General features: G+C 36.0%; 1 protein-coding gene across 1 annotated transcript in view; it reads left to right on the top strand.

Annotated features, from left to right (window-relative positions):
• The first annotated feature begins 7,529 nt into the window (after window positions 1-7,529).
• The window catches only part of LOC122299233 (probable manganese-transporting ATPase PDR2), a 33,656-nt gene continuing 26,196 nt past the window's right edge, over window positions 7,530-14,989 (top strand). The window contains exons 1-3 of the mRNA XM_043109331.1: window positions 7,530-7,589; window positions 8,306-8,431; window positions 11,833-11,859. The gene's annotated coding sequence lies outside the window, so the exon portion shown is untranslated. The remainder of the gene's footprint in view (window positions 7,590-8,305; window positions 8,432-11,832; window positions 11,860-14,989) is intronic.

The raw sequence follows: 14,989 nt of genomic DNA on the forward strand, positions 1-14,989 counted from the left end.
AAGATCTATTCAAGTATACAAACCTCACTGTAGAGTATATTGCTAGTTGTCTAGATTCAGTTGCACCAAAAGTCACATTGACTATGAATGAAGACTAGAAAACGAATTCACAAGAGAAGAAATTGAGGTGGCCCTGAAGCAAATGTCATCACTAAAGTCCGTAAAGCTTGGTGGCTACGGGCCTTGTTTCTATCAAACCTACTAGAACACAGTAGATGGGTAGGCATGTTAAGCTATTCTAAGTTTTTTAAATAGGTGAAAATTAGATATAGGCATTACCTTTACCTATCTAGATTTAATTCCTAAGGTTAGAAGTCTTGTTGTAGTTAATGAGTTCAGGCCAATAAGTTTATGTAATGTACTTTACAAACTTGTATCAAAAGTGTTAGCAAACAGGTTAAAAAATATCTTGTCTTCTATCATATCAACTTGCTAGTGTGCGTTCATCCTAGAAAGACTAATCACAAATAACATTATAGTTGCATATGAAACTCTGCACACAATGAAGGGCGGAAAGAAGGATAAAATGGGCAACATGGCACTTAAGTTTGACATGTCAAAAACATATAATAAAATAGAGTGGAAGCTCTTGGAGGCAGTAATGAGGAAGCTCGATTTTGGGGTTAGATGTATATCATTGATCATGGAGTGTATTACTTATGTATCATATTCGGTGTTGGTTAATGGACAGATTGGAGAGATCATCAAACCATCAAGGAGATTAAGGTAAGGGGACCCCATCTCCCTTTACCTTTTTATTTTGTGTGCTAAATGGCTGAGTATCATTAATTAAAGCATCAGAAAAATGTGGAGAAACTAAAGGAGTTTCTGTTACAAGAGGTGGCACAAGAATCAACCAATTATTATTTGTTGATGACTGTGTTATTTTTGGGAAACCACTACATTCATAATGGTTAAAGATCCAATAATTGTTAAACAAATATGAATTGGTATCAGATCCATTTCTGAATGAATAGAAAACCACAATATTCTTTAGTTCTAACACTGAAGTTTCTACTAGAACACAAAGTTTGAAAACTGGCTGAGTATCATTAATTAAAGCATCAGACAAATGTGGAGAAACCAAAGGAGTTTCTGTTACAAGAGGTGGCACAAGAATCAACCAATTATTATTTGTTGATGACTGTGTTATTTTTGGGAAACCACTACATTCAGAATGGTTAAAGATCCAATAATTGTTAAACAAATATGAATTGGTATCAAATCCATTTCTGAATGAATAGAAAACCACAATATTCTTTAGTTCTAACACTGAAGTTTCTACTAGAACACAAAGATTGAAAACTGCCGGGGTATCAACATGTGGAAATTATGAAAGATACTTGGGTTTACCATCCTTTATGGGTAAATCTAAGTATAATACCTTTAGGCACTTAAAGGGAAGTGTGTGAATATAGATCAACAATTGGAAGAATACATTCCTATCCCAAGTAAGGAAAGAAATTCTAATTAAAGCTATAATCCAAGCTTTACCTACATTTTCCAAGAGTGTTTTCAAGCTGCCCCAAAAACTTTGTAAAGAAATAACTGTCATGATTGGCCAATTCATGGTGGACAGTGAGCGCATGGTGGAAGGTAGGAGTTCGAGAAGATAAACGTACTTTTGTCCAAGTCTTTGCTATGGTTTAAAAATAGTAGATGCAGACTTCATTCCTTTTTTTTTTTTTCTCTTTTTAATAGAAACGACGCTGCCACAATACCCATTACACCACTTGACTTTGCCAAAAGCTTCTTTAGAAATTGCAGCATGGAAAAGTTATTGCAATTCCAAGATCTTGTTCCCTTGTAAATCTAAAGTTAAGCGTGGTTAGAATGTTAACGTTGATGGATAGAGAGAGAGAGAAGAAGAAGAAGAGAGACAAAGATAATCGCTTGAGGTTATTGGCATTATGGGATGATAGCTTCACGCTGTGGATTGATAATGGTGGCCATGGTAGCTTTGTAAACTAGGGCAGCAAATTTCGGTGGACATTAGCAATGAGAGAGAAATAAGAGAGAGAGAGAGTAGCTTACTTGAGCTTGACAAGTTCATGGTGGATGGTGACCGCACAATAAAGGGTGGGAGTTTGAGAAGATAAATGTGCTTTTGTCTAAGTCTCTACCCTCATGTGTGTGTGTGCGCGCGTGTGTGTGTGTGAGAGAGAGAGAGAGAGAGTGTGTGTGTGTGTGTGTGTGTGTGTTTGTGTGAGTGAGTGAGTGAGAGAGAGAGAGAGAGAGAGAGAGAGAGAGAGAGAGAGTGTGTGTGCGCGCGTGTGTGTAACCCCCCGCTCCCCACGATTACATGGTTAAGAAATACGTCATTTCTTTAAAAACTACGAGAGTCGGAGTGCTACTACTAAACCTAACTTAGAAATATATATTTTTTTTTCCCTAAAGGAAGCACCAAGTATAAAGATTTCTTATAATAAATATAGTCGTTTTATATTAAAATACTGAAATCATAAATGAGAGTTCGCATAAGCATTTATTAAAATTTCTCAAAATCAATGCCATAAAAATCATAACTTAAAATCTTTGTATACAATCTAGGTCATTGTCACGTCTCCCTGGACTAAGTCCCGTCCTGCAGCTATACCTTTATAAATATTCTGACTTGGTATGGTTTAAAAATATAAAATAGCTAAAATGAGTGGATAACTCAGTAAGAAACCTATCATAATGTAAACATAGTTAAAGTAAGGTTTTAATCAAATATTTCATGCTGAGAATTAAAATCATGGCTGTTCATAAATATGCTAATGGCATGCATGACATGAAAATACTTCTAGTATATTGACTGATCTGAATTATCTGACTAGTCAACACACTTAACCTTGTGTGCAAGGTTGTGCACTAGTCCCACATGCTATGGCCACAAGGGGAATTGCTGATCTAATATGATAAAATAATATGGTGGACTACGCTTGAGTTTGTGATTTGCACATCTACCTTAACAGCATTAGTACCATGCATATAAATGGCTATCTAATTAACTATTTTGAGCTTATCTTACATTTTATCTTATAAAAGTTTACATGTTTTATGCAACGTGAGATGCATGAAATGCATAATACATATATAACTATAAAATGCATAATGAAATATGATGAATGACATGCTTGCAAGAACATATGTGTTACATAAACACTAACTTCCCAAGAACTGGTTTTAATAATAATATATATAATTAGCTAATATATGCTAATAATAATTTATGATCAAACTCCTTACTTATAGCGCTAATCCGATATTTTTGGAGCACTATTAATTTCCTTTCATGGGCTAGGCGTTGGCTAGAGAGAGAAATAGATTAACCTAAAGCATGAGAGAAAACAAACGTAAAAAAGAATGAGAGAGAAAATGTGAGCGATGTTGTAAGAGGAATGAGGTAGTCAGTTATTGGCATGGTGAATATGGGACACTCGCGGTGTTGGACTGGGTATCTTGGGTTCGGCCGCTGCACTTATGGAAGTTTATGATTTTTCCAAATAACATCGGAATGAAAGATATTTATAGAGAGATTTGGAAGAGGGTGCCAATGAGTTTGAGTTAGACTGTGGTCGCTATCATTCAAGATAGGAGTTTGAATTTAAAAACATGATCTAGTAGTTCATTCAGTGTAGGATTAACCGTGACTAAGATTTTATAGGGGACTTCAATCAATGATGATTTTAAATTAAAATAAATTTTTGAGGACCAATATTTAAATTCTAAAATGAGTTTAACTCGTTCAATAAATAATAAATGAGATTTAACCTATTTATTGATCCTAATTAAAACTCCTAATCAATTTCAATAATTTATCACTCTTGGACTTATCCAATATGGCCCATTAAATATAATTTAAATTAATAATATTCTAACATTAGAATTATTGAATCGGGTTGTTACAAACTGCCTTCTTATAAAAAAATTCATCATCGGAATTTGTTAGACCTCAAATAACTTACATACTTATCCGCCACATACTTTTCATGTCTCTTTACTCCTCAATCATTTACTCGAACCTAATATTCAAAAAAATAAAATAAAATCGATCGTCTCATATTTTGGTTTGATGTCTCACTAATCCTTTAGGCGTAAACGTTAGCACGCTATATGCCAACCATCATACACTCCAAAATCAATTCGAGCCTAAACAAATATCAACCTTAACAATGAGATTGATAGATTCGCATAACAATTATCTTAACTCCACATACAATAGTAACTAACGATCTCCACATAAATAAAACTCTTCACATGAAATAATAATAATGAAATTCTCCACCTAAAACAATAACCTCAATAAATCATAACCTAAGATTCTCCAAAAGTTCGGGCCCTAAATCTTACAGCTCATACTTTGTGACAAAATCATGTCAACTATAGAACATAAGAGTACCACCAATCATCATGAAATACCATACACCATAAATAATAAATGATATCTAACCTAGTTATTGAACCTAATTAAAACTTCTAATCAACTTCAATAATTTATCGTTCATGGACTTATCCAATATAGCCCATTAAATATAATTTATGCCCAATAAAAATTATCAATATTCCGACTTTAGAATTATTGGGCCGAGGCATTATATAGAGACCGGGGGTGGGGGGGTGGGTGGGGGAGAGGGAGAGCAACTTACCTAAACTCAACGGGTTCATGGTAAGGGTGGGCTTTGACTTTGACAAAGTTGGAAAGCCCACCTCCGATCTTCAGCTCCAACTAGAGTTCAAGGTAATTTCGAACTCCGATGGGAGTCAAAAGTGTGACTTTGATCGGAGTTGTTGGAGTCGGAGGGTTGGAGCCACGGAGGGGTATAATGGTTAATCTGCGAGGAAAGAAAAGTTGGGTTCCTCTGCAATATGAGAAGTTGTCTTGAGTGTGTTTCAAGTGCTAAATTGGTGCATAGAGTGAATGAGTGTATTGTTACAAAGCTAGGAAGAAAAAACTCAGTTTGGAACATGGTTGTGAGCAGATACCAATCTGAGAAAAAAATCTATTGTTAGAATGGTAGGAGAATAGCTTGGAAAAAGTGCAGAATATGATAGAGAGTCCCAATAAAAGTCATAGAAAAAGGAATGGTCTCCAAGTAACAATTGTGCTCCAGTAATGGCACTTGGTTCAGAAAGTGGGGAAAGCTCAGGAGGGCGGTAAACAGCTAGAAAGATGTAAGAATTTCAAATGTTTGTTATGACATAGCAAGATATGGTGAGAAGATGATAGATTTGGAAAAGGTTGATGAGGAGTTGTTTCTGGCGAAAAACAAGGATATAGTTGTTTCAAACTATGATATTGATTTTGAAAGCCAAGAAGATACACTACATAAGTCAAGCTTATCCAACAAGGAAGACATGGGCATGATAGCTAGAAGTAATTTGGGCCTGGGAAGTATGAGAAGTTGGAATAAAATGGCAGAATCAAAGAAAAATGGATGGTTAAGGTTTAGAAATCTTGAAAGTTTCAACAAGGCTTTACTAGCAAAACAATGCTGGAGGATGATCCAAAATCCTTCAGCTCTAATTGCAATAATAATGAAGGAGAAGTATTACAAGAATGAGGATTTAACAAAAGCTAAGGTTGGGTCTAGGCCATCCTTGATATGGAGAGACATGTTTCATCACTTGATTTGATCAAGACAAGACTGGTATGGAGAGTAGGGAATGGTAGCAAAATTAAGATATGAAATGATAAATGGGTTCCAATACAATCTTCCAGCAAAGTCCAATCACCCATTAAAGTGTTAAATAGTGAAGCAAAAGTATGTGAATTGATTGAGAAAGGGATCACAGTGGAAGGATAGCGTAGTAAATGAAATATTCAAAAGGAACGAGCATAACTGGTGTTGAGGATAAAATAATATGGGACCCAGTACTATAGGAATTTTCACAATAAAAAATGTTTATCATGTTGAGCAAAATAGAGTGAGAATGTTGAAAGGGGAATCTTCAAGCTACAAGCTCAATAAGATTGGCAATTTATATGGAATTTAAGGGTGCTTGGTTATGTTAAACATTTTATATGGAAGACTGCTCATGATATTCTCCCAACTAGATGTAACCTATTTAAGAAGAGGATTATTGACACAAACTTATGCCCAATATGTGAAAGAGAAGAAGAGACTATAGTCCATGCACTTTGGAGCTGCCCTGCTACAATGTATATATGAAATGAAACTAATAGTCCAATTCAAAAGATGTCAAGTGTATAGGTCTACTTTATGGATCTATGGAAGAAATTTATTGAGAAGTTGAAAGTAGAAGAAGTAGAATTGATGGCCTAGGTTGTGAAGAAGATATGGTTAAGGAGAAACTCACTGATTTATGAGAATAAATTTGAGAACCCAGGACAGTTATATAAGTTTGCAAAACAAAGCTTACTAGACTTCAATTCGACTCAGTATCAAATGCAAGATGATCATCAACAGAATGTTATAGAGAGACAACAAGTCAGATGGAAGAAACGAAGTGGCAGGTACACAAAAGCCAATTAGGATGTAACTGTAGATAGCAAGGAAAAAATGTAGGAATAGGAGTTATAATCAGAAATTTAGATGGTAATATTTTGGCATCTTTATATTCAACTATTAATCAATGCATGAGGCCAACAACAGCGGAAACATTTGCCCTGAGAAGAGCTATAACTCTATGCATTGAGTTGGGGCTGTCTCATATGATCCTAGAAGGAGATGCCCAGATTATTTTTAAAGGAGCTTCAAGTTATGAAGACGATTATGGTGTACTGATAGATGAGGCAAGAAGGATGCTAATTGAAAGAAAAAGTTGGAGGCTCAACTTAACATACAGAGAGGCAAACTTTGTTGCTTATAAACTTGCTAAATTAGCTGTAACAATGTCGGAAAAAAAGAGTATGGATTAAGGAATGTCCTAGTCAAATATGTAGCTCAGTGTTGAGTGAGAAATTTCTTAATTAACATTTTATTGATTCTTTGGAATAAAACTACAAACTATGCTTTGATTTTTTTTAATAAAAAAGTGGGAAAATTTTGATTAAGAAAAAAAAAATGCAGAAAGATATGATCAATTTGAATGGAGCCGTGAAAAGTAAAAACCCTGAAAACCAAACCCAGTTGAAGTTAAGCAAAAACTCACACCCTCTCTCTCTCCATAGTCCAACGGTAACAAAATAGAGTCTTTTGATATGACCTTTTAGATGAGATAAGATAAGATGAAAAATTTATAAATAGTAATAAAATAATTTGTGAATAGTAGTGAAATAATTTGAATTAAGATTTTTATGGATTTTGAGGAAAGAGAGTTTGAATATAATTTTTATTTTAAAATTTTAAAAAAATTGAATTATTATTTTTTTATCTTATTTGGAAGTTTAGGGGAAAAAAAATTTATAGTTTTTTATTATTTATAAAAAAAGGTTTATGAAAGTTGTAATTATTAGGTAATTTATAGATGAAAATTTTAAAAATTTAAAATAGAAAAATATTTATATTTAAATAATATTTAAATGTTAAGATAAGATAAGATAAGATAAGATAATATAATAGTTGTAAAGATTTGTGAAACGAAACAATACCTTAGCCATTTTCACGAAGACTTCCAAGTCCAACGTACCCTCCCAGTCCGAGGTAGTTATTTCTTCTTTCTTGACCTGGCCGTTTTCTCTCTCTTTTCTCTTTGTTTTCCTCTTGGTTCTCTTGTTTCATTTATTTTTTTTCTTTTTCGGGCCAAAGCACTGGGAGGTATAGTCCATGAAATTTCTTTCCAACCCACTTTATTCCCATCATTTTTGCGTGCAATGATCCTGAAATTCTCCTTTCTTTCTTACTCTGTGAAGTCCTAGACTCCTATGCTTTCTAGACTTACTGGTGCGCTTTATGAAACTTTATTTTTTGGTTTCCCCTAGATTTTCAAGAAAATGGGAACCCAAGAGCATGTTTTTCTGCAGTGCTTGATTTCTTTGTATGAAAACTTTTCTCGAAAACATTTTTTGTTACCTCTTATCGACCTAGTTGTTGCTTGTTTTTCATATCTGTACTTCTTTCATTTTCTGTTTCTGTTTCTCATGGATCCCTCTAGAGAAATAGTGGGTACTTTAGGGAAAGGTAGTTTTCGGATCATTCACGCAAAAATGGTGTGAATTATGGATTGGTAATTGTTCGCATTCATATGGTGTTGTTTCCAATTCCTTAAAAGTGGTCCCTATGTAAGTCCGATCATGTTTTTTGGTTTTCTAAATATAGTATCTTTTATTTTGTTTTTTCGTAGTTCACTTGGTTTTGGCTAATTTAGTATCACTTTGTTGTGCTCTAAATTACTAATCTTGGTGAAATTGTGGTTGTAGCTAGCACCTTTTCTGAGTTTTCAGATTAAAACAGGATTTTTTGTTAATTTGCTTTGGGCATGGGATATATTAGCAAGACTAGTTTTGGTTCCACATGGTGCATGCGGTCTTTCGGCCACTTTGGTGGTAAGTCTTAGTAGCAGGAAGTTTTTTTTTTTTATAATTATTCTGTTTACATCCATTGCATGTTGTCATCCTCTATTTTCAACTTTTATGCAAACAAGTCGTGTGTGTTAGCTTTTATAATACATTTGTGCATACATTGGGCGGTGATGAGTAATCTTTCAAGATGCTTATTCATAAGGCTCATTTTCAATTAACCATGTTAATTTCCATTTAAAATGGCTAGCTATGTGGTGGCGTTGAATCTGTTGATGAGGATAATGGGTCTGTTAACTTTTGTTCCAGTTCATCGTACAATGTACATACTCCCAATTTCCAATATATTTAATAACCTTCTACAGACTCGCTTCTCTTGGGGGACTACTTTTTCTGTGATTAGCAGCATCTCAGTAGCCTTTTACATTTGTCGACATTGTTTTGGTGAAATACCTTTGATTGTTTGCCACTGGATGAGCTACTTTTTTTTATCAATAATATATATAAATTATATTATTAAATTAGAAACGAGGTAAAGATCACGTACATCATTGCCGGATGGTTTGCCAATTGAGAGTGGTTTTTTTTCCTTAAATTATGTAATTAGCAGCATCTCACGTACTCTTAGAGCACGACGATCGTCGTGCTCTAAGAGTGGGATATTGAGTGAACTTTATATTTACGCTTTCTTCACTTATATTAGGTTTTTGGGCAAACAAAAGGCCTTCCACTTATTTATACAAGGGAGCTGGAGAAAATTATTTCCAGCATGCATGAAGTATTTACTGATTGACGTATGGTGATCGGTGATGATATTAATAGGGTAAATTGCAAAAAAATCCCTCCTTCCCCTTTCTCACCTTCTATGCATATTAAATTTATCCCATAATTGCCATCTTATATCTTGGTAAGTGCAGTTTTCCTTATATTTTGGACATTTCTTCAAACATTGACATTTTTTTCCCAGGAGGGCATTTCCTTGAATTATTTATATACCCTCACTCTCGGCTGAGAAAAACCTTTTACGAAAATAAAAAAACTTTGAGAGTTACAATAACCCCAAAATCCAAAGCTTTTGCAAAACTACTGAACTATGGAGCTATTTACAATAGTAAGCGTAAGAAAACTATTGCCTAAAGGAAGGTAGACTAGACTTATAAAAAATATAAAGACCAGGTGACTCGGATGATGAGAAATTGATCCAATGAGCCTTCAAATCCAATTGCACCTAGATTGGCAAGTCCATCAGCAAGGCTGTTCCCTTCTCAATAGGAATGAGAAATCTCAAAAAACATTGATTTGGCCAAGGATACTATGTTCCATAGTTCAAAGTACATCCATGGGGGCTGCTTCTTGCTATTGAACCAATTGACCACAAGAAAAGACTACTCGATATCGATATAGTAAACTATCCATATTGCTTAAACTCACTGTTTCATTAAATCCTAACGCAATGTTTTCACCCATAGCTTCTATACTTTTTTCCTTTGCGAGAATACTCTTCTTCCATAACGCCTCTGCTGCTTTACCTATTCTAAAACCTTGGCCACAAGGTAGGGATAAAGATCACGTAGCTTCAAAACCTTGGCTAGGTGGGGACTAGCCAAGTTTTGTTCCCACCCCCAATCGACAGGTGCCTTTGTCCATATGCCGGGGGATAGATTGGCCCCCCATGACCATTTGCCCCTGCCCAAGCCACAGCCCAAAACTAACCAAAAAATAAAAATAAAAAATCATCCAAAACCAAACTCTCAGAGAGAGAAAGCAACGGCAAAGGTTTGGGCGAAGCTGCTAGATGGAAATAGAGAGAGAGAGAGAGAGAGAGAGATATATATATATATATATATATATATATTGAGGGGGGTTAAGTTCTTAAACCAAACCTAATAAGAAATGCCATCATTTTATCTAAGAAAATTGTTATATATATGTAAAGTGGGCTAGACTGGGTGGACAGGGGTCTAGTCCAGGCCCCGCCCCCGCATAGCTTCACCATGCAAACCGGGGGGTGGGGCAAAAACAGACTGGTGGCAAGGCCGTGCCGCCGAACCCTAGCTTTCAAAGAGACTCCCAAGTACTATCATCTAGAATAGTGTCATTCCACTTATTCAACACCTCAGTCATGGCATGAATCGCATGATCACCTACTTGTCTCATGCACCCATTCAGTATAGCTATAGGTTTTGGTTGGATGTTCCCTTCTTTATTCACCCAAGGTTAAGATGACAGCGGTGTAATTTGTTACCCAAATTTCTTAATGAGACAAGATACATGAAATACATGATGGATTTTGGAAGAAGTTGGCAAATTGAATCGATAAGCTATAGTTCCCAATCTAGTTGTGATCTAGAAGGTACCATAATAGGGTGCTAGCTTCAAATTGTGGCACAAGGTCACTGTCCTCTGTCTATATGGATATAATCTAAAAAAACCCCAATCACCCACCTCAAACTTAGTTTAGTCCTTTTATGACCAACAAAGAATTTCATCCTTTATTGCATACTCATGAGCTCCGCCCTTGTTTTCAATTGTTGATCAATAGCAGCATTGGCAGTCGTAATCTGAACATAAGAAGTTTTGGGGGAAGGTAGCCATACGATGCTTCAAATGGAGTTAGTCTAGTAAAACAGTGGACTATAGTATTATAGCACCACTCAACCATTGGAAGTGACAAACTCCAATCCTTTGGCTTTGAACCAATGTAACATATTAAATAACCCTCAATGCATTTGTTAAAAGCCTTGGTTTGCCCTTCAGTTTGTGGATGATAGGCTAAACTGAAGGCTAGTGTAGTGTCTTGAAACTGAAAAGTTCTTTCTAAAGGAACTAGTGAAGATAGAATCTCTATCTAAAATTATATTTAAGCATGCCATGAAGTCTAAACACCCCAAAATAGAAAACTTAAGCCACTTTATCTATTGTATAAGGGTGTGATGGTTGGAAGAAGTGATAATGTTTGGTGAGTCGATCAATTACAGAAAAAATGACAGTTCATCCATGTGATAGTGGCAAGCCTTTAATGAAGTTCATTGAGATGTTAGTCCATCGTTGGACTAGAATTGGTTGTGGTTGCAGCAAACCTATAGGATGTAGAGTCTCATACTTCGTAATTTGACATACATCACACTCTTTAACAAATTTCTTAATGTCCCCACGCATCCCTTCCCAATAAAAATCTAGCGTGACACTTTGTAATGTCTTATGATACCCCACATTTCCAGCTTGGGGATTGTGATGCATATGTTGCATAGTTTTATCTTTAAAAGTGGAAGATGGAACTACCACCATTTTACCTTTTCTAAGCAGCAATCCTTGTTGTAGTGAATAATGTCATTTAGCTTCTTCACCATTATGGAGTCTCGAGTAAATGCTTTGAATTATTTTGGGATAGTGAGTAACCGTGCTTTAATTCATTTATCCGCAAGCAGGTCTGGAAGGAGATCAAGGCTAAGGTGGTAGTTTCCTCCTCATATTTTCTTGAAAGGCATTTGCTACCTTATTTTCCTTCTCCTTCTTATACTCAATACTAAAAGCATACCATATAAGTTTTTATGATCCATTTTTATTGAGCCTCAGTCCCAACCTTCCGTTCTAAGAGGAATTTAAGGGCTTGTTGGTTAGTTTTAATCTTAAAACGTCTGTCCCAACAAATAAGGTCTCCACTTCTACACTACAATGACTAACGCCGATAGCTCTTTCTCATAGGTAAAAAGAAAGTAAGGTTCTACCTTTAAGAGTCTTTCTAAAGTATGCAATTGCCTCCCTTCCTACATTAAGACTATGGTGTTTGGTTCCATTTTAAACAAAATCTAGGACCAAATCGGTAACACTGATTTTGTATTTTTTTAAACTGATTACACACCAATTAACCTTCTAAACTAGTACTTCCGGTTTTATTGGTTCCGGTCCAGTTTAATCCAGTTTTTTGGTTTTAATATATCAACAGAAAAAAGCAACCTTGCTAGTCACCTTTGCCCTCCAAATACATTCCAGGGATAGTCTTTAACTCCCTGACAAATTAATGCCTTACAAAAAGATCTTACAGTAAATCTGGAGTTATTTGTTTGCAACCACAGCAGGCTGTCCTCTATATTCTGATCAATTTTCATATCATATAATCTTCCCAAAAGATCAAATACCTCACCCACTTCCTAGTCTTGCATATCTCTGTTGAAATCCACATTCCACTGAAGCATGTTATTTGAAATCTTATATGACTCGGCCACTGCTGCCCCTTTATCTCTAGCAATCCTAAATAAATTAGGATAAATGAACTTAAGAGCTGAATCCCCACACCAAGTATCATGCCAAAAATAAATATTTGCCCTTTCCCGCACTTTAAAATTTATGTTTTTAACAAAATCCCCCCATACTAACCAGATGGACTTCCTCAAGCCCTCCCCATTCACCCCTCTAACTATCAAATTGGTCTGAATACCCTTTCCATAGGGTTTCCTTTCATTATATAAAAGAGATTTACATCAGTGTTGCCATATTTCCAGCGGCTAAATGCTATACAAGGTAAGTATCTCCAACATATTTACAGCCTAATTATTTGCTATATACAATCTAGATATAAAGGAAAACATCCCTAAAATATTACAAATCAAATATTATAGTATTAATCAAATATCAAAGTATCCTAAAGTATCTCTGTTAACATCTCCCCTCAAATTGATGCTAGTAGATCAAGAAGCATCAATTTGTCACCAAGAAATGATGTCGGTGCCGAGAAAGAGCTTTAGTGAATATGTCTACAGTTTGATGTTCGATGGAAATGTGAGGAAGAGTAATCACATGTTTGTCAAAGGCTTTGTGTATAGAATGACAATCGACTTCAATATGTTTCGTATGCTCATGGAAAATAGGATTAGTTGCGATCTGAATGACACTTGTATTATCATCATAAAGAGGAGTGGAATGAAGCTGAGGAAAACCAATTTCACCCAATAAATCACGAAGCCATGTGATGTCAGAGTAGGCGGAAGACATAGCACGATACTCAGACTCAGTGAAGGACTTGGAAACTCTGTCTCGCTTCTTACTCTTCCAAGAAACTATGTCTTGCTTCTTACTTTTCCAAGAAATGAGTGCATTGCCTAAAAACATGCACTAACCAATAATAGAGCGACGAATATCCACACATTCGTCCCAATCAGCATCACTATACCCCACCAACCGTAAGCAAGATTCCTTAGCAAAGAACAACCCGCGTGTAGAGATGCCTTTCAGATATCGGATAATTCAGCGGACAGTGGCTAATGAAGATTGTCGAGGGGCCTGCATAAATGGACTGACCTATTGCACAACAAAAGAAATGTCAGGATGAGTAATCGTCAAGTAGTTCAAACTCCCAACGAGTTGTCGATACAAGGATGGATCTGAGAGAAGCTCGTTTTCCTCCTTATGAAGCTTGAGATTTACCTCCAAAGGAGTAAGAACAAAATTATCCAATTGGAGACCAGCCAATGAAATCACTTCCTGAGTATATTTGTGCTGGTGTAACAAAGTACCAATTGGAGTAAGGCCAAGAAAGTACTATAGGGGACCAAGATCTTTCATGTGAAAAGAGGCATTGAGATGCTGTCGTAATTGCTAAATTAATTCAGTATCAGAGCTAGTAATTACAATGTCATCAACATATACTAGAAGCAATACAATTCCTGTAGAAGTCTTGCAAAGAAAAAGAAAGGAATCAAACTGACTCTGAGTAAAATGAAAAGCAAGCAGGGTAGAGCAAAATTTATCAAACTATGCACGCAGAGCCTGTTTCAGTCCATACAAGGATTGGCGTAGCCGACAGACCTTTGAGGAAGGTGTAGCAAACATGCCGGGAGGTGGAGACAGAAATTTCTTCCTTCAGATTCCTATGTAGAAAGGCATTCTTTACATCCATCTACCATAGAGACCACCCTTGCGATGCAGCAAGTGCCAAAATAGTTCTCACAGTAGTCATTTTGGCAATAGGTACAAATGTCTCTTCATAATCAATACCATACGTCTGCCAGTTCCCCAGAGCCACGAGACAGACCTTATATTTGTCTAGTGAGCCATCCGAACAAAATTTGACTAAATACATCCATTTACAACCAATAGGTTTGACACCAGAGGGACAAGTCACAATATCCCAAGTGTGATTGTCTTGAAGAACTTGGATTTCTTCTTGCATGGCCTGCTGCCAACATGCTTGGGTGACTGCTTGGGTATAAGAATGAGGAACATAAACAGTGTTGAGAGTGGCAGTAAGCGAGGTATGAGGAAAACCGGTGGATGTGTAACCTGGGTGGAGTGTCGAGACATAGGAACCTTAAAATTAGATGACAGATCAGTGTCTGGAAGGGGTGTTGAAGAATGGGAAAGACGTCGATGATGCACCACACCTAGTGCTTCTCACCTGGGATGATCCTTAATCTTTATGTTATTGTTCTCTTGTTTCTATTTCCTTTTTCTTCATTAATTTAACTAATAGTTAGTTGAATATGGAGCGTAGCTTTTGGATAGAAGCGAAGAGGTTTGTGATTAGTAGGAAAGATGGAACAAGAAGTTGTCTAAGCCCCTTCTTCTCATTGGAGGTATGGTTGTTTG

Source organism: Carya illinoinensis, chromosome 16 (genome assembly GCF_018687715.1).
Source record: "Carya illinoinensis cultivar Pawnee chromosome 16, C.illinoinensisPawnee_v1, whole genome shotgun sequence".
NCBI classification, from domain to species: Eukaryota; Viridiplantae; Streptophyta; class Magnoliopsida; order Fagales; family Juglandaceae; genus Carya; species Carya illinoinensis.